Source organism: Canis lupus, chromosome 26, assembly GCF_003254725.2.
Source record: "Canis lupus dingo isolate Sandy chromosome 26, ASM325472v2, whole genome shotgun sequence".
Taxonomy (NCBI): Eukaryota; Metazoa; Chordata; class Mammalia; order Carnivora; family Canidae; genus Canis; species Canis lupus.
In genome coordinates, this window is record NC_064268.1 from 36,675,604 (window position 1) to 36,695,633 (window position 20,030).

Sequence of the window (20,030 nt, forward strand, 5' to 3'; positions counted from 1 at the left end):
TTATACCTGGGATTCTGGATAAAAAGAAAAATGACACTCGAACAGCAAATAGATTGGGAAGCAGAAGAAAGGAGGAGTGAATAAGAGCTGTGTGCCTACGGGTTATTCCAAAAGTAGAGATTTGAATTTCCAAGGAAAGAAGTACTAGTTGATTAACTAGAACTAGTACATTAGATTAACTAGGAAAAAAAGAAAAAACCTGCAAAAGCATAAGACCACAGTACGTGACACAAGTACTCAGTATGGCTTAGCGAGCTCTCAGGGAGATCACTACGGTTATTCCCCAGCCGTGGGTAAAACACAGTCGTGTTCCAGGTAAAGTTTTAAGAGCCAAAGAGGGGATCCCTGGGTGGCGCAGCGGTTTAGTGCCTGCCTTTGGCCCAGGACGCGATCCTGGAGACCCGGGATCAAATCCCACGTCGGGCTCCCGGTGCCTGGAGCCTGCTTCTCCCTCTGCCTGTGTCTCTGCCTCTCTCTCTCACTGTGTGCCTATCATAAATAAATTTAAAAAAAAAAAATTTACAAAAAAAAAGAGCCAAAGAAAACTGATAAAGGGCACGTGCAGAAAACTGGCTTTGAAGTATTGCTTGGGTATTACTAATTTAGAAATTACGGTGGACTAGGTATTTGTAGGGCCCGTCTGCTGTGCTGCAGTTAGTTAGATTCTGGATAAATTACTTTTAGGAATACATTTTCATACATTGGCTTGCCTCAGGTAGAGAAACAAACACCAGGAAGGTACAGCAGGACAGCACACCGGAACCTGAGCAAAGACAAGAGCGGGAGTCGCCCTGGAGGCCACGTCAATACCAGGATGGGATGAGGCACCCAGGCTCTCCGCTTCCTACAAGGAGGGAAAACCCAACCTGAAACCAGGACCCCCGAAGGAAACAAACACGGTCCTGGCTCTGAGGACAAACACACACAAATCTCAACAAGAGCTCAGCATTCTGACATATAATTATCACACACATATGAGCACATAATCAAAACTCACCATGGACACTAGGAAACAAGCCACAAACACAGATTTACACCACAAAAGATTCCAGATACCAGCATCATCCAGTGCAGAGCGTGAAAGAACTCCATTTGACGTTCCTTACAAGTATGAAAGATGGAGTAAAAAACAAAACCAAAATGAGCCAGCAAAAAAGAGACCATTAAATACTCAGGCAGACTTGAAGCAGAAACTGAGCTTTTAAAAATGAAGAAATAGAGCAGCCCGGGTGGCCCAGTGGTTTAGCGCCACCTTCAGCCCAGGGCAGGACCCTGGAGTCCCGGGGTTGATTCCCGCCTTGGGCTCCCTGTGTGGAGCCTGCTTCTCCCTCTGTCTCTCTCTCTCTCTCTCTCTGTGTGTCTCTTATGAATAAATAGATAAAATCTTAAAAAAAAATAAAAATAAAAATGTAGAAATAGGGATGCCTGGGTGGCACAGTCGGTTAAGCCTCTGCCTTCTGCTCAGATCACAACTCAGGGTCCCGGGATCAAGTCCCATGCTGGGGCTCCCTGCCCACGGGAGAGTCTGCTTCTCCCTCTCCTTCTGCCGCTGTGCACTCTCTCTCTCAAATAAATAAATCAAATATTTTTTTTAAAAAGTAAGAAATATAATCATTGAAATTAAAAACTCTAAGGATGGGTTAAATAAAAAATTCAACACAGCTGAAAAGAAAATTATTGAACCGAAAGCTAAATCTTAAGAAATTACCAAAATCAAACGGAAAAAAGGACAGGAAGGAAAGTATCAATTACAAATTAAAAGACGCAGAGAAGACAAAGAGGAGCTCGAAGACCTGCTTATCAAAACCAAAAGGAGCAAAGAGAATGAGCAGGACAGAGACAGTGGTCAGAGCATTAATAGCGGGGGAATTTTCAGAGCCAACGAATGGCATGAATCCACAGACACAGAGCACACAACAAACAGAAAAAGGATAAAAACCAGAAAGCCACACACAGATGCAGGGCAGGAAAAGTGCAGGGCCCCAGTGACAAATAAGTGATCTCAAAACAGGCCAAGTCATTTACCGAAGAATGAAGGACGGGAGACCTAACAGCGGGTTCCCAAAGAGCAGCAGCGAAGCCGTGGGGTGACGAGCCGTATGATCGCAGTGCTGCTGCCAGACAGCCACTGTCAGCGAAGACCCAGGAGAGCAAAATGAACACGCTTTCACGTAAACCAAGGTCGGGAGACGCTACCACCCAGTGCTTCCAAGGGAGGACAATTCCGAAGGAGCCACATCCCAGCACTGCAAAGGTACATACGAAGGTAAACGTACCATCTGGACGCTACCCCTGGTCCGACGGGTACAGCGAAACAGAACCGACGTACAGAGCGGAACGCACAACAGAGGGGACGCTCCTCCGCGGTGCCCGTGAGCTCTGCGCTGCTCTGGGAGGGGATGAACATCCTGACTGCCGACTGCCGTCCAAACTGTGAAGCACGCGCAGTGTACTTTCAGAGTAACCACAGCAGAACAGAAAGAGCAGAAAGAGAGTGTGTTCCAACGCGTGGAGGGAAAAGTACTGAACGGGAACACAACTCGACAAAAACTTCAATGTAAAAAAAAAAAAAAAAGGCAATGAAAATGAATCAAACACACACAGTTAAGAGAATATTAGACTATACTTCAAAAAAAAAAAACCAAAAATCTCAAAATGAAGAAAAGTACATTAGCTATACAATAAAAGACTGAAAATTCCGTCCACATTAAAATCACAAACTGTTCTCCAAAGGATACTATAAAGAAAGATGCTCAACCTCACCATCAATCAGGAAAAGGCAAATTACATCCAGAGTGATATATTATCTTACACCCACTAGACTCGCAACAGAATGCCCAACTTGGGAAGGAAGTAGAGCAACAGATAAAATGTGATAGATTTTTACAATAAGAATTTTATTTAATCATAAAAAATAATTCACTACAATCACATGCAAACACTGAATCTGAACAACACAACTGAGTCCTGCAGAACGCTACATACAACATACATACAACATAATGTTTCTTTAAATATATATATGTATATATTTATATTTATATTTTATTTATTTATCCATGAAAGACACAGAGAGAGGGGCAGAGACACAGGGAGAGGGAGAAGCAGCTCCCTGCAGGGACCCCGCTGCGGGACTCGATCCCAGGACCCTGGGGTCACGCTCTGAGCCGAAGGTAGGCGCTCCACCCCTGCGCCCCCCAGGCGCCCCACAACACACCATTCTTAACCAGCCTTCAAACAAGCAACACTGAGCAATACACAGAGCCTCTCTACACAGAGGCAGTAATTATGCGCCAGAATGGAAACAAGCAGCACTACGCAGTCTCACGCGGGGGTTTTCACTCTCACTAAAGACTCCCTCAGCACAAGACATGGTTTGCGGGTCCAGGTCTGCACACGCCCTCCCTGTCCCGCCAGGCTGGCACCCCGAGTGGCGCGGCCCGAGGCTGTCCAACTGCACAGCAACCACGATCTTCCCGGATAAGAGCCTCGATCAGAACCAATTCCAGGATAACAGGAAAGGCCTGGGCCCAAAGGACGCCCTAGGAACCCCACGCCTGGAGCCTCCCCTGATAACTTCTTCTACGATCACATACATCACTATTTATAGTTTTGGTTCAAGGTGAAAAGTGACTTGGGCTCAAGCAGAGATTTTCCTTAATGCAGGTGGCCCTTTATCCTTTCAACGTCCTTGTTTATCATGTGACGTGAGATCTCGTAGATGCCCTCGCTGTCGTCACCTCCGGCGACTCTGGCAGATGCTCTCTCATGCGCCCTCAGCTTCCCACGTTTCGACCACACTGGCCCAAGCAGCCTTCCCAGACCTGGCCTTCCCCGGGCTGGCTCTGAGCTGGGCTCACCCGAAGGCCTGGACGGTGGCTCCATGCATCAGAGCCTCGCACACGACCTCAGAACAGCAGGGGCAACCCCGGGGAACGTGAGATCCACGACAGCCCGCAAACGGCTAGAAGGCCGAGTGTGACTTACGTGTCGTGGTGCACACACACCCTCTGCTCCACTCGTGCTCCGCTGCTCTCGGAAGTCAGAAGATCCACGGCTCCTGGGTCGCTGGAGCTTGGCCTGGAATAGTAAGTGCAGGAAATGAGAAAGGAGGCAACCGGGAGGAGCCCAAGGGGCTGCCGGGGAAAGAAACTCGCCTGAACCATCAACCTCCGCACTTAAAAGGAGCTGGGGCCCCGGAGGTAAGGAGACTCGCCACCAGCCTCCTGCCTAAGCCACTTGTCACCTCTTGCCAAAACTATTAATAGTGATTTGAGGTTTTTAGAAGAAATTGTTCTCTATGAAGACCTCTTGCAGGCATTTTCTCATTTGAGCCGTAAGATCTTGAAAGTGGGCAAGTGTTATTTTAAAGGCAGCAGCTGGCGTTCCCAAAGCTTAAGGGCCTTCCCCTGACTGTCACCAGCACCTGGGAGACGAAGGAACCACCTCTGTGGCCCCTCATCCCAACCCTCCGCCGTCACAGCATACCGTAACGGGATGCTTTCAGCCCAAGAGTCTCCGTGCGCCACATCCGCTTCCCCGGCCCACAGACACAGCAATGGCTCTGCCTGGCGAGGGACCCAGCGACGGCCGTGGGACTACATGTCTATACCGCACACACCTCCAAAGGTAGACGATCCACCCCGGGGGGTTAAGAAACGCGCGGATCCTGCTCACACGCCTTCCTTTACACTTGAAATCACAGTGACCGCTGCTGGGCCGCCTCCCGTGTTCACGCAACGTTTCCGAGCCCCGTGGAGATATATTCCAGACGTCACGTTCCAGACGTCACGACGCCTCGCCTCTAAGTACTTCAGAACTGACTTCTTGAGAATGCGGGTGTCCGTATGTGAGGGTAACGCTGTCATCACTCAGGAAACGCCGCACGGACACAGTACTTTACCACCATATCCAGTCGACCCCACAGTGCGCTTCACGGCGCTTCTTTCCTCCAAGCTCAGGGTCCTCCAGGGGCAGGTGCACCGCTTCCGGCTGCCAGGACGCTGAAACACACAGCGCCCACAGTTCAGAAGAACAGTCCTCCACCCCTGCGGAATTAACAGAGCATTTCCACTTCGGCCGCTCTGACTTCTCCTCATGATTCAACTCAGGCCGTGCGTTAGGGGCCAGGAACCTCGGAGGTGACGCCTTCTTCTCCGAGGGTCCATCTGAAGGCACAGACGTCCATCGGCCCCTCTTGGCAATATCTACTCTAATCACCCAGGCAAAGTCCTGTCCAATTTCTCCGGTAAAAAATTATTTTTCTGGGCAGCCCCAGTGGCGCAGCGGTTTAGCACCTGCCTTCAGCCCAGGGCCTGATCCTGGAGACCCGGGATCGAGTCCCGCGTCGGGTTCCCTGCGTGGAGCCTGCTTCTCCCTCTGCCTGTGTCTCTGCCTCTCTCTAGCTGTGTCTCTATGAATAAATAAATAAAATCTTTAAAAAAAATTATTTTTCTCTTAAAACTAGTAAGTCATTGGTGAGGAGACACTCTGAGGCTACGAAAATGTCCTGTCCCTCGGCAAAAGGATCCACGGGTTTCGCTTCCATCGCTGACCTGTACCTGGCACGGACTTCACTGCAATGGCAGCAACGTGCCCAACGTTCCAACTCCGGCCCCGTCCACGTCCCCCTTCGTGACGCGGCACCACGTCGGTCGCTCATCTATTTATCCACTTGTCGTCACACCTGAAGGTCTAGTTGATAATCTTTACCACGTGGTGAATAATTTATCGCTGGACTAAACTGTCCTGGTGCTCGGCTCGACTCACACCTCCTTTATCTCTGCAACACGCCCCCCATCGTTGTTTCATTTTCTTGACTTTTATTTCCTTACTTTTTGACATTAAAAACAGAAAGTGCTGGGCTCCTCTTGTGCCTGGTTCCTCCAGTGTCCTGGCTCCTCTGGCGGCAGAGGGTGCAGGGCCTCTCTGCTTCCACCAACTGCTCTGCGTGTTGGCATGAGCCACATTTCCCGCTTCTCTGCGTTCTCCTCTCTCCTAAGGCGGACAGTGGGGGGGCTCCGTGTGCTCCAGAGGGCAGCTGGGTCACCGGCAGGCCCCCTCGCCCCGGGAGGCCTGGCTGGGGCGAGTCTGAGCCGTGTCCCCAGTCCTTGCATGGGGCCCCTGCTCCCGGTGGTCCTCCTGCTGTCCCCCAGCTGGCGAGGCTAGAGCCCTCTGCGTCCCCCAGAAGCGCAGGACTCGGCCGGGCCCAGGTACTCAGTACTCCGTGTGGCCCCCGGGCCCCGCCTGGCATCCGGGGCTCCTGCTAGGTGCGTCCCTGCGCACACACACCGCAGTCTGAGTCCCCTCCCACGGCAGCCCTCCAGGGCCGGGCCCTACCAACTGAGCAGCTCCGACGCCGCGCGCCCAGCACGCCACCCCACCACTCGGGCAGGGACCAGGCCCAACGGACGTCTTCCCTGGCCCCGGGGACCACAGGGCTGGCTGCCGCTCCCAGTCACCACGGGAGGGCAGGCCCAGCACCGTCGCTGTCTTTCCCTCGTCGGTGATGCTTCAGGAGCAGGGGCTGCGTCCTGGGGGGCCGCGCATCCGGACGCGGGGAAGTGCACGCCCTTCACTGACACAGAAACTCTCCTTCCACCAAGGCCTCTCGGAGGTGCACGCGTCTGCTGTCACCGCAACCCCGGGGCCGACCGGCACCTTCCACAGGAAGCGCGAGGGGCCGCCTGCGGTCCTCCTGGAAGGCTGACGGTCCCTCCGGACGCCAGCTGCCTGCCCTCCGACACGCACTTCCACAATTCTTCCTGCAGTGGACGACAAAACTCCACAGACTCCAAAGAAAGAAGACGCAGTTGCTGCTCTTCATTTTTCTTGTCTGCGGGCCCGTACGTGGGCTGGGGAGGAGTCCACGCGATAGAAACCGTCTTCTGGTGTGTCTACGTCCCTACTTCTAACCACTGATGAGAAAATGAGGAAAAATGGTCCAAAAAACAAAAGGGGGCACCTGGGTGGCTCCGTCGGTGGAGCGTCTGCCTCAGGCTCAGGTCATGATCCCGGGTCCTGGGATCGAGCCCCACGTCGGGCCCTCACCCAGCGGGGCTGCTTCTCCCTCTGCCCCTCCCCTGCTCGTGCGCTCTCTCCTTCTGTCTCTCTCTGTCCCTCCCTGTCAAATAAATAATACTTTTAAAAAATAGGCAAAAAAGAAACAAAACTCTGAAACCCCAGACACAAAGTTAATCGGAAGAAAATTGTCAAATAAGAGTAGTATTTTCATCACCACATTCTGGAGAAGCAGGACTGTGCCATCACAGGAAGACGGCGCACAGGCCTTCCCCACCCAAGCCAGGGGCTCTGTGCCCGCGGCACATGCGCACACGCACACACAAGCACCTGCACGCACACCCGCACGCCCACACACGCTGTGCCAGGCAGGCACGAGGGCCGCCCGCGTTCCCGCTGCCGAGCACACCTCCCCGCTGGCACAGACGCACAGGCCGGTGCACGGGGACCCGGGGCCCCAGGCCACACCCCGCCTGCCCTCGCTCGCAGGCCCCACCACAGGTCCACCTGCAGCGCTGCCCCTGCACGGACACCTGCCCCCCTTCTCTGGATCCCGCGTGTCGCCCATCAGGGCCCACCCAGTGCCCACCTGCCCGCTCACACACACGCTCACTTGTAAATAAGCGAGCAACGCGTCCAGAGCTCCCGACGAGCCAGGCTGCGTGCAGGTGACCCGCGCAAGCACCCCGGGGACCCACACTAGGTCCGCAAGCGAGGTGGGGAAGGGGGGCTCCCGACGGACAAAAGTGTGCTGCCGCTTCTCAGAGTAAAGGGGCGTCCGGAGGGAAGAATCTGGAACTGTGTGTAAGCAAAGCAAGTCCCTTCTTGGGAAGCTCCTTTGGCGTGTGACGCGTCAGCCCCACACCACGGGCAGAAACCCCGCGGTCTGCATGGGGGGGGGGCGGCGCCAACCCCGGGTCCGTGTGGCCGCGGGCTGCGGGGCTCCAGGCCGACTGGGGCTCCACCGCCGGGGGAGATTCCAGCGCAAAGGCAGAGGGCCCAAAGGGAGAGGCGTGAGGCTCCCCGAAACCTGAGTGTGAAACCTGCGGGGTAAGGAGGGTCCCGGGAGAGGAGGCAAGGCAGGCGGACTGCTTTAACCTGAAGTACGACCCTTTTGGCGTCAACATGAAGATTTTCCCCAAAACGAGAATTTTTGCAAAGATTTTGTTTGTTTGAGAGAGCACAAGCTGGGGTGGTGAGCAGAGCAGGGGGCCCGATGCGGGACTCGATCCCAGGTCCCTGGGCTTTAGCCCCCTGGTGCCCCCCTCAAAGCAAGGCCCTCACTGAGGAACGTGGAGTCCGCGTGCTCACCACGTGCCCACCCACCACCTCCGCGCCGAGCCCGCCTGCTGCTGCCCGAGCGGCCCCAGCCTCAGCCCCGGCCTCGTGGAAGCTGCACTAGTGCACACAAGTGCTCGCGGTGCCCCGTGAGCCCTGCCCGGGGGCCCGGCTCTGCTTGGGCTCGCGGCAGCACCTCGCCGCTGCCCGGAGTCTGACATCTGCACCACCAGCCTTCAAGGCCCGAGAACCTCCTGTGTGTAAGCGGGGGGGCCTGCCTCGCCAGCCTCCGGGGAGGCCTCGGCCCCCGCGTGTCCAGCCCCGCTATCAGCGGGCGCCCTCCGACACGGTCACGGCCCAGACGGCGAGTCAACGGGGCAGATTCAACTGCAGGGTGAAGAGGTCACGTGTCCAGGGGCCCGGCCCAGGACCCGGTGCCCACCCACACCCGTCCAGTCCCTCCAGACCGTGACACAGTGCCCGCCACGTGTGCAGCGCCGGGCAGGCCCGTGCACCACAGCCCACAGCTGTGCTCGGAGAACACCCTGTCGTCGCCGCCAGACACTCACCGAATACTCATGACGTGCCGGGCACCGTCTAGGCACCAGGGGCGCGTGTCTGTGTGCTCCCAAGCCGCACAATGAGCCTCTGAAGTACTATGTACTGTCCCCAACTTGCAGGTGAGAGACTGAGGCACCCAGAGGACAAGTCAATTGCTCTAGGTCACGCAGCTCACAACGGGCAGAGCTGGGGGTCATCTCCCGGCAGTGCGACGTCAGAGTCCCGTGCTCTTACCACTCGGCACTGCCTCCCCCGAGACCCGACCACTAGGAGCCAGGCAGGGACAGGCGAGGAGAGGGTCCAGCAGGAACACCGAGCACAGCGTCCTTACACCCGACAGACAGCACGTGCCCTTGAACCAGAGATACCGTGTTTAAGTACTCGGTACCAGCCCAGACTGAACGTGTCCGCAAATCCCTTGTGCGAGCACGATGGGGGAAAGGAGGCCCAGGCGCCTGGGCGTCCATCACAGGTCCTCAGCGTGGCCGTCAACAAGCAGCCTGAGCGCTCAGTGCTGCGGTGTCCTCCTTGTAGGGATTCGTTCAACAAGATGACTTATGGAAAGAGCTTAGTTCCTGGACCTGCCACTGAATACTGTACAAGCCAATCAAGCAATCAATCAATCAATCAAACTGCACCTGCTGTTGTGCATCAAGACCCAGGCCTCAGACAGAGGGGAAAGGCCCAGCCAGCAGACCCATCAGTCCACAGACCGAGAAGCATGTGATCCGTAGGATCTGAGATACTCTGCGGATTCATGAAAACACCAGTAAGCATGAACTGGTACAAGGAATTACAGAAATCTGTGTTTCAAACCCCTGGGGCAGGCAAGTCTCCTGTCCTAAAAGGCAGGGGTAGCTTCCGTGCGCTGCCGGCCCATCTGCTCCAGGGGCCGTGACAGGCACCTCACAGAGGTTATTCGATCTTAAAACCACTTCCGAGGTTCCTCAAGTGACCCCAACGGTACAGATGAGGATTCTGAGCCACGAAGAAGTCAAGTAATGGGCTCCATGTGACACCACACACAGAAAGCAGAAACTGTTGCTCAAAACTGAAAGACTCTCCAGTGAGGCGAGCGGGGAATCGTCTCAGGCAGACACCAGCACTCCGCAAGGTGCTGCCTGACACCAACCGGAATTCTGCACAGCAACGCTCAGCGCAATCCAGGTCTCATCCCCATGGTGTGTTCTGTGCCTCCAAGAAACCCAGATCACTGAAAGGTCATGACATGTCACCCACTGAAGCAACATATTCTGGCCTCCTATGACCACCCAGTAGGAACGCAGCTGGAGAGGGTTATTTACAACGGGCTGTGGCGACCCCAAAGTGACGGGCATCCACACCGTGGGTCCCAGGGCTGGGACACAGGTGACGTCAGTGGCACACCACAAAGGACATGTCTGGGGTGAGACTGGGTACAGGAGGAGAAGGTACATCAGAAGACCTTTGTCTGGTTTTGTTTACAGGAGAGCATCCTTATCACAAACAGCGCAACCCATGCCTGTCACGCTATCCGCTTACAGGGTCCTCTGTGTCACCCGCCCTCAAGGAAAACAGAAGGCAACCACAAAGTTCACTGTATAAATTCTAAGACCTGAGTCTGCCTCTAAAACTCCCAAAGTAGGAACCCTGTCGCTTGGAGAGAATCTGCACTGGTCACCACTGCGTCCTCAGCACAACACATGGCGGGTGTACTACAGGCCCTCAAAACCCATGGTGGCTGTCCAGCCTGATGCCACACAGACCTGCACAGGGGACAAGGCCAGCAGGGCTGCCTGACGAAGACTTACCCACCCCATTCCAGCCGGGGCCAGCACCAAACTGCTCTTAGAAACTGCATAGTTCGAGAAATGTGGGGCTGCAGGAGTTTGGGGCTGGGGGCGGGGGAACACACACCTATTATACTTTGGGTACAAAAAAATGCCTCCCCACCCTTTTAGACTATCCAAAATATTTGTCCATATACTGCAAGACGTACTGGCCTAAAATGTGCCTTGTGATCTGCTATTTCAGGAACACGAATCACGTATGTCAAGAACACGCTGCTGGCCTTGTGCTGGGTGCAGCCAACAAAAGGCGACGCAGGCCGGACCACCCGCAGCTCTAATCGAGACACGGGCCGCAAACAAACAACCAGGGTACCGCACAATGAGCGCTTTCAGCAGAGCAGAACCAAGGCCGGGGACGACCAACGCGGCCGCACACTTCAGCCCCGCGTGCTGAGCAATTTCCTCATCCAGTCTTTATTTGCTTCAGCGTGAACAGCAGCCCCAGCCGTCCATGCACGGCATACTTTAAGCCCTCAGCATGCTCCTCAGTCCTCACCCCACCCCCGTGACAAACCACACAGCGTCTGAGCTGTCACAGGGCTTTCGGCCCTGCTGTTTCCATCGAGATCCCTGGCCTGTGCACAGCCAATTAAAACTGCATGTCATTTTCTGTCCAAAAGTCTTAAAGATAATAAGCCAAATGAATGGATGACCCTGTCGTTACAAGTTCATTTTATTAAATTATTTCAATATTACCCACATCCAAGAAAGTCTCACGTGCACTTGGAAGGAACAGGCACAAATATGAAGTCACTGGTGTCCTTGAATATTAAAATAACTTTTAGATTTCTGATAGCCGGAACGAAGGGGGAAATGGGGCAGACCACATAATTCTGATCAATGGAAGAATATAAAGAAGCTTTTATCTCTAAAGACCAAAAACTCGAATCATTGTTTCTTTAAAGATTTTATTTAAGATTTTATTTATTTGAGAGAGAGATTGTGCACACACATGAATAGGGGGAGGGGCAGGGGGAGAAGCAGACCCCCGCTGAGCAGGGAGCCCAACGTGGGACTCGACCCCAGGACCCTGAGATCATGACCTGAGCCGAAGGCAGACGTTTTGCCGACTGAGCCACCCCGGTGCTCCGCTGAATCATCTTTTACCAACAGCGTGCACAATACACGTAGAAGTACTGTCACAGGGTTTCTTACATTTCTACTAAATAAAAGCAGTGAACTGAACAGTAAAGTGTAATCAGAGCAGGTACTCAGAGTTACTGATAATACAGGGGAAAAAACACCTTTTCCCTGTGTCAGGTTTAAAAAACTCTAAATAAGATGACTGACGACACACTGCTATCACAGAGAGGTTAGTCCTCAAATCAAGGCCTTCCAGGAAAAAAACCATTTGAATGTGATCCCTTATACAAAATCCCAGAAATAACTGAAATAAAAAAGGTTTTCAGAAATTTCAACAACTATTTCACAACCCAGAAAGTGATGGCCTCATTTGGCGGGAGGAGGCATCCTGTATACATCACCCCCACCCCCTGTGGATTCATCTGTCACTTACCAATGGCGACCCCCGTATCGGCCACCTAACCAGAAGGGGGGCAGCATTCCTGACGTGTGTGCTGACGTGTGTGCGTGACTTTATTTTCTACCTTAAAAGGAATATACACAGGCTACCTGTTTGTATCTTTTCTTAGTTTTTTTTTTTCCCTCAGTTTTCACTTTTCTTAATAGTAACAAACTATTGTAACTGTTTGGGGACAGTGCCACCCTTTGACTAGCTGTTTGCCTTATAAACTCCCTGTATCCTTGTATTCCAAGCGAATCCCAGTTGCTGCAAACTCAGAAGCCTGCTGCAAGAAACACTACCTGGCTGTCCTGAGGCGCCTGGCGTGGGACGCTCAATAAAGATGGCACAAGCATTTGGTGGACAAGCGCCCCCACGCCGCTCCTTCCGTGGGTCTATCAGCATGATTACTACTGAAGCAGGGACAAGAGCCACTACCCCACACGTGGAAAAAAGTCTTCCCAAATCCCCCCGGCAGCATTCAAACTACGGTCTGCAAACTGCAAAGCTCCCGGTCTGCCCGTTCCACCAAGCGCCCCACCAAGGGGGCCGGTGGAACCCACTCATCCTACCCGGTGATCTGCCTTCTTCCTCTTGTCTGCTGCCGTCAGGCCCCTCCCTACTGCAGGAGACCAGAATATGTCACCCAAATGTGCCTCTTTGGCACAAGGGTCATTGTGAGCTAATTATTAGACACAGAAGCGGCTCAGAAAACAGAGTACGGAAATGTACTCGCACAAAGGAAGTCTCCTGCACGAGGGTGCTCCTCCGTGTGTCCCAGGAAGAGAAGGAAGAACAGGGGACTCACAAAAGGACCCACGGAGAAGCAACCTTCCCTGTGTGCCGTACTCTCCTGACCACCTCGCCGCCACCTGCTCTCCACACCTGGCTTTCTCTTCTTAGCCGAAGAGGGTAGGCGAGCCCAAATGCTGGCCACCCCGAGCTCCTCGCGTATACAGGAGACACACACGCTAACAAATACACTGCTTCTCTCCTGCTGCTCTGTCTTTTGCTACAGGAGCCGCAGCTGAGAACCTAGAATGGGAACCTAGAATGGACAAGGAAAGCACTTTTGGCTCCCCTGACTGGTCACCCACAGCTTGAGTGAGACTTCTGGGGGTGTCCCCGCGTAACAATCCCACCATCTCCACCGAGCGAGCGCTTGGGATGCGCCCGCCCTCAGCCTCGTCCGAGCAACGGCGAGAGAAGGCAGGCACCGCTCCCCCTCTTACAGGTACGACAACGAAGGTCGGAGAGAAAGGGTAAGAAATCGGCTTGCAGGTGGCAGAGCCAGGATTCCAACCCAGATTCTGTGGCCAAATGCAGGCGTGGATTACTCACGTTCACAGGTGTAGTCAAACTTTGCATCAACTCAGATTATTTCATGAAGCCCTAAATATGCTCGAGCTTTGGCTTACACATACCTCTGCAATCCTCCCCAAAACTGATGGGCCCAGCCACCTTTTCCTAGTGCTACGTGGTTCAGGTTGGGATTTCCTCGCTTGCTAGGACCGTGGGAAACACCGATAGCTGATCTCTTTCGGTGGGCGGGCCACCGAGTGTGCCAGTGCAGGCGGGACCTACTGAGTGCAACCACCAGGCCCGGGGCTGGGTTAGTTGCCAGGGATGGTCCGCTCCAGGTCACTGGGGACACACAATGTGTCCACCGATACATGAGACAGGTGCCACAGACACCCAGAGGAGGGGGTACGCATCCTCACGAGGAGACATACGGAGGCTGAGTGCAGCGACAATAGGGTATTTTTACAGAAACTAACATCTCCGTGTCACGTTCTAAGAACAGAAACCGTAGGCAAGTATTAATATCTCCCTGGAATCTGTGACAAAGTAAGATGGTGAAAAATAAGTGGAGAGAATTCCCTCCAAGGAATTCTTTTATTTTACTTTAGGCTTAACGTTCTTTTAAAAATTTGACAGAACCGGCACAAGTCAGGATCTTAGGGAGAATTTTTTATTTTCATTCAGGATTTTGTAAAGGTGAATTCCTTTTTTTTTTTTTTTTTAGACTTTCTATACTAGTGCTTCCTTCCTTTGCTGTGGTTTCCAGTGTAATTCGTGAATACCAGCAAGTGTAGACGGCACGAGGCCCTTGGCTCCTAAATCCATCGGCTTTAACTTTTGAATGAAAAATGAGTGACGGGAAGATTCACTGTCAGCTCATCTGAATCATCATTTGTCAACAGACAGTATTTACCTCCTCAGAACCTTTGAAAAGTTCATTATTTATAAATGTGTTTACCCACATACAGAAGCACATTCACGCAATTTCTGACTTATTTTCATTGTACAGAATAATAAATAGTGGTTCGTTATATTATGAATATATTTTGTTCAATATTATTAATAATATTAATAATAATTCATTTGTTATCTTATTATGTTAAGAGAACACACATAAACCCGTAAGAAAAACACTTAGTCTTAAATAAAAAACAATATGCACATTTACATGAATTTAATAGGAAAAAAGGGAAAACAGAAAAGCTTTAATAAATACATGGCTACGTGAACCACAGTACGTTTAACATAGAATCCTATATACCTGTTAAAAAACATTCTCTGTATCTTAGGACTTCCCTGAAGAATTAAAAACTTTTACAACCACAACCGCACCCCTACATATTAAAAATATTAGTTTTTAAGGCTCTCCCATAGTATGTGCCCAGCTACCTGCACACGCTCACACACAGGCACACACATACAGTAAAAGGTCTCCAAAGACACCACAGTAAGTGGTTACCACCAGAGCCAGAAAGGAGCTGGGGGAGAAGATGGTCAATGGAGACTTTGTGGGTAATATTTAAATCTCTTATGTGATGTACTCGGGTCACCTGCACAATTAAAAATAACGTTAAAGCATCTGGCACCCTAACGATGGCCTGTCACATGGCCCTGGGCTCACCGTCACCTGCTCAGCAGGTCTCTCCCCTCTCGCGGCCCCTCGGTCGGGTTCGTGCCAGCAGTGGGATTCCGGGAGGCTGTGTTCTCAGTGTTCCCGTCATCACAGCACCTCCTACCCTACCTCATGCACCCCCTCTATGACAGGCCCAGGTCAGTGCAGGATTGCAGAAGGAATGAAGACGTGTCTCCATGCGTCCCTCACCTGGAACTGTCTGGTGGGTGACGTGGGTCCCTCTGGTTTACTGGGAAGGGGGACGTTTTAATTAAGACTTTATTTTTCAAGAAGAGTCTTCTTTTCGTAGCTTTCCCAGATGGGTCTCACCGGGAAAACAGGATGAAAACAGGACAATGTCTTTGTTCCTGCTGAATCCAGAAAAGTGTGACTTTTATTCCCTGGATAATCACACGTATGCTGGTGTCCGTCCTCCCACCAGGGCCAAAGGAGGGCTTGGCTGAGTCCAGGCCTCAGGGGCAGGAGGAAGGGGGCCTGCGCTGTGTGATGCCCCCGGAGGAGGCTGGCCCGCCAGCTGGTGCCCCAGAGCCCGGCTGTGGCTGAGGTGCATCGCCAAGGCCCCTGCTCACGGCAACGAAACTCGCACCATCCGAGTCATCCTGACGTCGTACCTCTGTGGTTTTCCACATTCGTCACGGGCACGTCTGACTAGGTGAGCGTTCTCCTGCTGCAGGCTCGAGTCTCCTTCACCAGCAGCCTCAACTGCTTTTACTGGAAACGTCTCCTCTGTATTATCTTCCTACATTCCCGGTCTCCTGAGAGTGGGGTCTGAGAGTAGCCGAGGAAGACGCGAGTCTTGAACTCCCCAGACTTGGACAGAGTGATGCGGGTCTCAGCCCCGACAGGATGACAGCAGCCACAGGGTGGGCCCGGCCCCGCCGGCGTCAGCTCCAGGCCTGAGTGCAGGCCCTCTGACTTTGCAACAGACCCGGACACACGGATGCACTGGCACCTCAGGCCCCAGGGGCCTCGGGAACCACCGTCGGCCCCCAAACCCCCTGCCCTCCAAACTGGCTGAAAAACAAGACCTAAATCCTGGACAGGCCGATTCACTGCGACGGCTCTGCGGCCGCACCTCTGCAAACCAGAAATGCCCCCCCCAGGCCGAGGCGGGTGGCCGGAACGCTGGCTCATCTAGAGCACTGTCCCCTGAGCCTCGCTCGCCTCTGACCCGGCTGCTCTGGGCCGGGTGGGTGTCCCCCAGCCACGGAGAGACAGGAGGGTGCAGTGTTGCCGTGGGGAATTCCCTGAGGGTTTCGAGCAAGGCAGGCCAAGGGCACCTCGTGGTACTAACCTGTTAGACCCGACTGCACTGATGCCAACGGAGCCTCCCCACCCACATTCGCTCCTGCCATCAGAGCCCTCAGTTCCTTGAGCCCAAATCAACAAATTCCAAGTAGAACAGCTCCTTAGAATCCCAATACCGGGAATATCTGGATTGAGAAATGATTAGGTATTGAAACGTTCAGATGCAAGTTTGTACCCAAGATCAGGTTTTTATTCAGCGTATGAAACGGTTTGTTTTAATCACAAAAATAATCAGACGTGTTCAGGTTAACCACTCCCCGCAGCACAGCCCTGAGACAATTCCAGGTACGCGAGTCGATGCAGGTGAACGTTCCCACTGATGCCTTTCCTGCACCTCCCCAGGTCTGCACGGTTCCTTTACTAAAACGCGGCTGTGTTCCTACATGCTCCAGGACAGGCTCACGCGCTTCGTTCCACGTCAACATCGCTGTTGTGGCGACACCTCGTCCCCGTGGGCGGTAGACGGCCTTGCCCTCGGGCCGTCTGGCTCCAACCCAGGTGCACACAGCGCTCACTCGCTAAGTCTTCTGAGCGGAATCTCTAGACACCACCGGCTTCCCCAGGAGCCACTCTGTGGGGCAGGCTGTGAGCCACAGGAAGGCCGCGCCGCTGACCGGGCCGTGGGGACGCAGCCGGGCCCTGTCGCCGCCGCTCAGTGCCGTGGCTCCCCCCCAGGTCTCTGCCACCCTTCCCGCCGATCCACTGCTCACCCAGTTTTCAAGGTGCCCCAATCCCTGAGTCCACTGGACATCCTCGGCGCAACACCCCGTCTGGCTCAGCAGAACCTGAGTCCTTCCCCAAATCAAGACCTGATGTCACCCCGTGGGCTCATCCCTTTACGTCCCTAAACCTTATCCACCTGTCCTTGCCCTGACCTCTCGCTCCAAGACCGACGGGATCACCAAGTATTCCAGAACATCTCCACCCCGTCTGGTCCTCGGTGCAAGCCTCGCTTCCTCCCTGTGGGAGTTTTGTGGCCCCCGAAGAACTCCACGAGGCTCGGGAGCCCTGAAGCCGAAGCCAATCACAGCCGTGCCGCTGCTGCTAAATCCCGGGGTCTCTGTCCCCAGCCCCAAGTACTCAGCATCGCCGCTTATCTGCTGGGACCACGTGTCGGCAGGACAACGTGCAGCAGTACTTGTCAGCGTCCCTGTGGGGGGATGGAGCAGCCCCCCGGGGTCCCCGAGGTCAGAACCCCGTCTACACCACGGGAGAACAGGAGCTGCCCCACCCGAGCACAGCCATCACCCAGGAAGGTGGCCTCAGCCATCTCCCTTCTCCCGGCAGGTGCTTAGCCTCGTGCTGCGCGGGAATCCCACGGCTCGCTGCAGGGTCACGTTCACAAGCACCCCAGGGCTTGCCCACGGGGATGCCCTTCGGGGGGGGGGCGTCCCCAGGATGGAGGGCATTTAGCCTCCCGTGGGCTCCAGCATCACCCCACCCTGTGGTCGCCGTGACCAGCACCAATGTCCTCGCTGGTCTCTAGACACCGTCCCCCACTGGAACCCCTTTACCTGCTGGGCGACGTGGAACTGAGTCCCAGGAGGCAACAGGAAACGGAGGATAGAGATGCAGGGGGATGGGAGGGACCCGGAGGGGTGGGGTGCAGGGCACCCGGGGAGGGGAGGGGAGGTGCAGGGGTGGGAGATGTGGGGTTCGGGGCGGGGGACCCGGGGAGGGGAGGTTCTCCGGGCGGGACCCAGGACACCGGCACCCTGGCCCCTCCCCCCGGAGCTGTGATCTAAGGGCCGCTGTTCTGGCCCCGGAACAATGCCCGCCGCTGACCTCCAGCCCAGCAAGGCCACTGGCTGCTTTCGTCTCGGCCACAGTGTCCCCGCCTCTCACTGCACCGCGGTGGCAGGGGCATGCTTCCTGACGTCACCTGTACGTGCAGGTGAGACCGCAGAGCTCAGCAGATGAGCCACCTTTTTTAGAGCCTGTCAAAAACTCACGACACCTCCAATAGGCTGCGGTTCTCAAACTTCTAGAACTTATTTAAGATGCAAAGAGCTCAGTGGAATGCAGATTTCCAGGCCCTGGTGCTGCTAGATGTGGGGGAGGAGCCGCAAACGTGAACCGCGGGAGGCTCCCTGAGGCCCGCCCGCCACCCAGCCACAGCTCAGGAAGTAAAACTCGGCAACTTCCCCACGTCTTCCGTTCTCTCTCCCCGAGGTGTTTTACTCTCCACCTGCAAAAGGAAAACTAAACATCTAGTAAACAGAAGAGAAATAAGAGATCAACTTAATTCAGAAAGAAAATCAGTCAAGTCCCTACTGGAAGGCTCTCCTGTAGACACAGCAGCCAGTTCGCTCTGGTTTATCGAAGGGCAGCTGACCAGAAGGCGATTTTTTTTTAAGATTTTATTTATTTCTGAGACACAGAGAGAGAGGCAGGGACACAGGCAGAGGGAGAAGCAGGCTCCTGCGGGGAGCCCGACACGGGGCTCGATCCCGGGACCTGAGATCACGCCCTGAGCTGAAGGCAGACACTCAACCGCGAGCCCCCCAGGCGCCTCTATCAGACGGTGGTCACGTGTGACATCAGAGCCCGCTGACCCGCGCCGTACAGCCTGACACTTGCACAGACACCACTAACTCCACAGTACTTGTTACTTCATCCTCGTGAAAGATTATCCTACCTCACCGTCGGATTTATCTGCATCGGTGTGGGATCGGAAGGGGCCCCCAGGTGCCGCGTCACACGCCCACACACCAGCAGACGGGCCCGGGGCGCAAGGCCGGCAGAGCCAGCCCAGGGAGGGGAGTGGTGGCAGATGAGCCAAGCCGGGTGGAGCTCCGGTGAGAAAAGTGGTGGCACCTGCGCCCACGGACAGCGGACAGGCCACCTGCCAGAGCCTTGGAAGCCCTGAACACACGTAAATACCACCGCGCTCACTCCTGCCCTCACCGGACCCGGTTAGGCGCCTGCCATATGCCAGATGGTAGGACGATGGGGTACAGCAACGACACGGCGGGACGCAGCGGGGGCCTCTACCTGACAGAAGGGTATTTCGAGGGAGAACTGGAGAAAGAATACAAGTCCACAAAATCTTGAAAAGGACGGAGGAAAGGGGAAGCGAATGGCACTCTGAGGAACGGAAACCAAGTCTGCACGGTGGGCCCACGGAGAGGGAGAGGACAGGTCGCGCTGGGGGTGGCGGGCTCCAGCCAGGCCAGGGCTCGGGGGTGCGCAGACTGATTCCAGCTTACGACGGGAGATTGGGGGATGAAGCGTGTTCTCTCCTTGGGGAGGGGGGGTGAACTGCCAGGGTGCACCTCACAGAGGATGGACGAGAGCCACAGGAGCGTGGAGGGGACCACAGTGACCCCCGTGACCACACCAGGAGGACAGCAACGGGAAGGCACAGCGGGTGGGCCCGGGATACCTTCTGGAGGCACCAGCAGCGGTGGCTTGGCCTGGGAAAGCACATGGCGCACGGGACGTGGTGGACGACCCAGCGCTGCTGTGGCTGCGGGCCTGGGGACACACTCGCACGGCACAGACCTCAGAGAGGGTGTGAGCTCTGGAAACGTGGGGGTGCGGCCCGGGGCGGCCAAGAGCATTACGCCTCCCGCTC

General features: G+C 54.6%; 1 protein-coding gene and 1 long non-coding RNA gene across 7 annotated transcripts in view; one reads left to right on the plus strand and one right to left on the minus strand.

Annotated features, from left to right (window-relative positions):
* SGMS1 (sphingomyelin synthase 1) overlaps window positions 1–20,030 on the minus strand; it is a 251,242-nt gene that overhangs the window by 179,528 nt on the left and 51,684 nt on the right. For 4 of the 6 annotated variants that reach the window (XM_025441442.3, XM_025441446.3, XM_025441445.3 and 1 more), the window contains one exon: window positions 3,988–4,080. The exons of the other annotated variants lie outside the window; for them this stretch is intronic. The gene's annotated coding sequence lies outside the window, so the exon portion shown is untranslated. The remainder of the gene's footprint in view (window positions 1–3,987; window positions 4,081–20,030) is intronic. 6 annotated transcript variants of the gene reach the window in all.
* Window positions 12,827–14,543, plus strand: LOC112656221 (uncharacterized). Its single transcript, XR_003134198.3, has 3 exons — window positions 12,827–13,122; window positions 13,229–13,444; window positions 14,237–14,543. It is a non-coding gene; the product is annotated as an uncharacterized LOC112656221 (long non-coding RNA).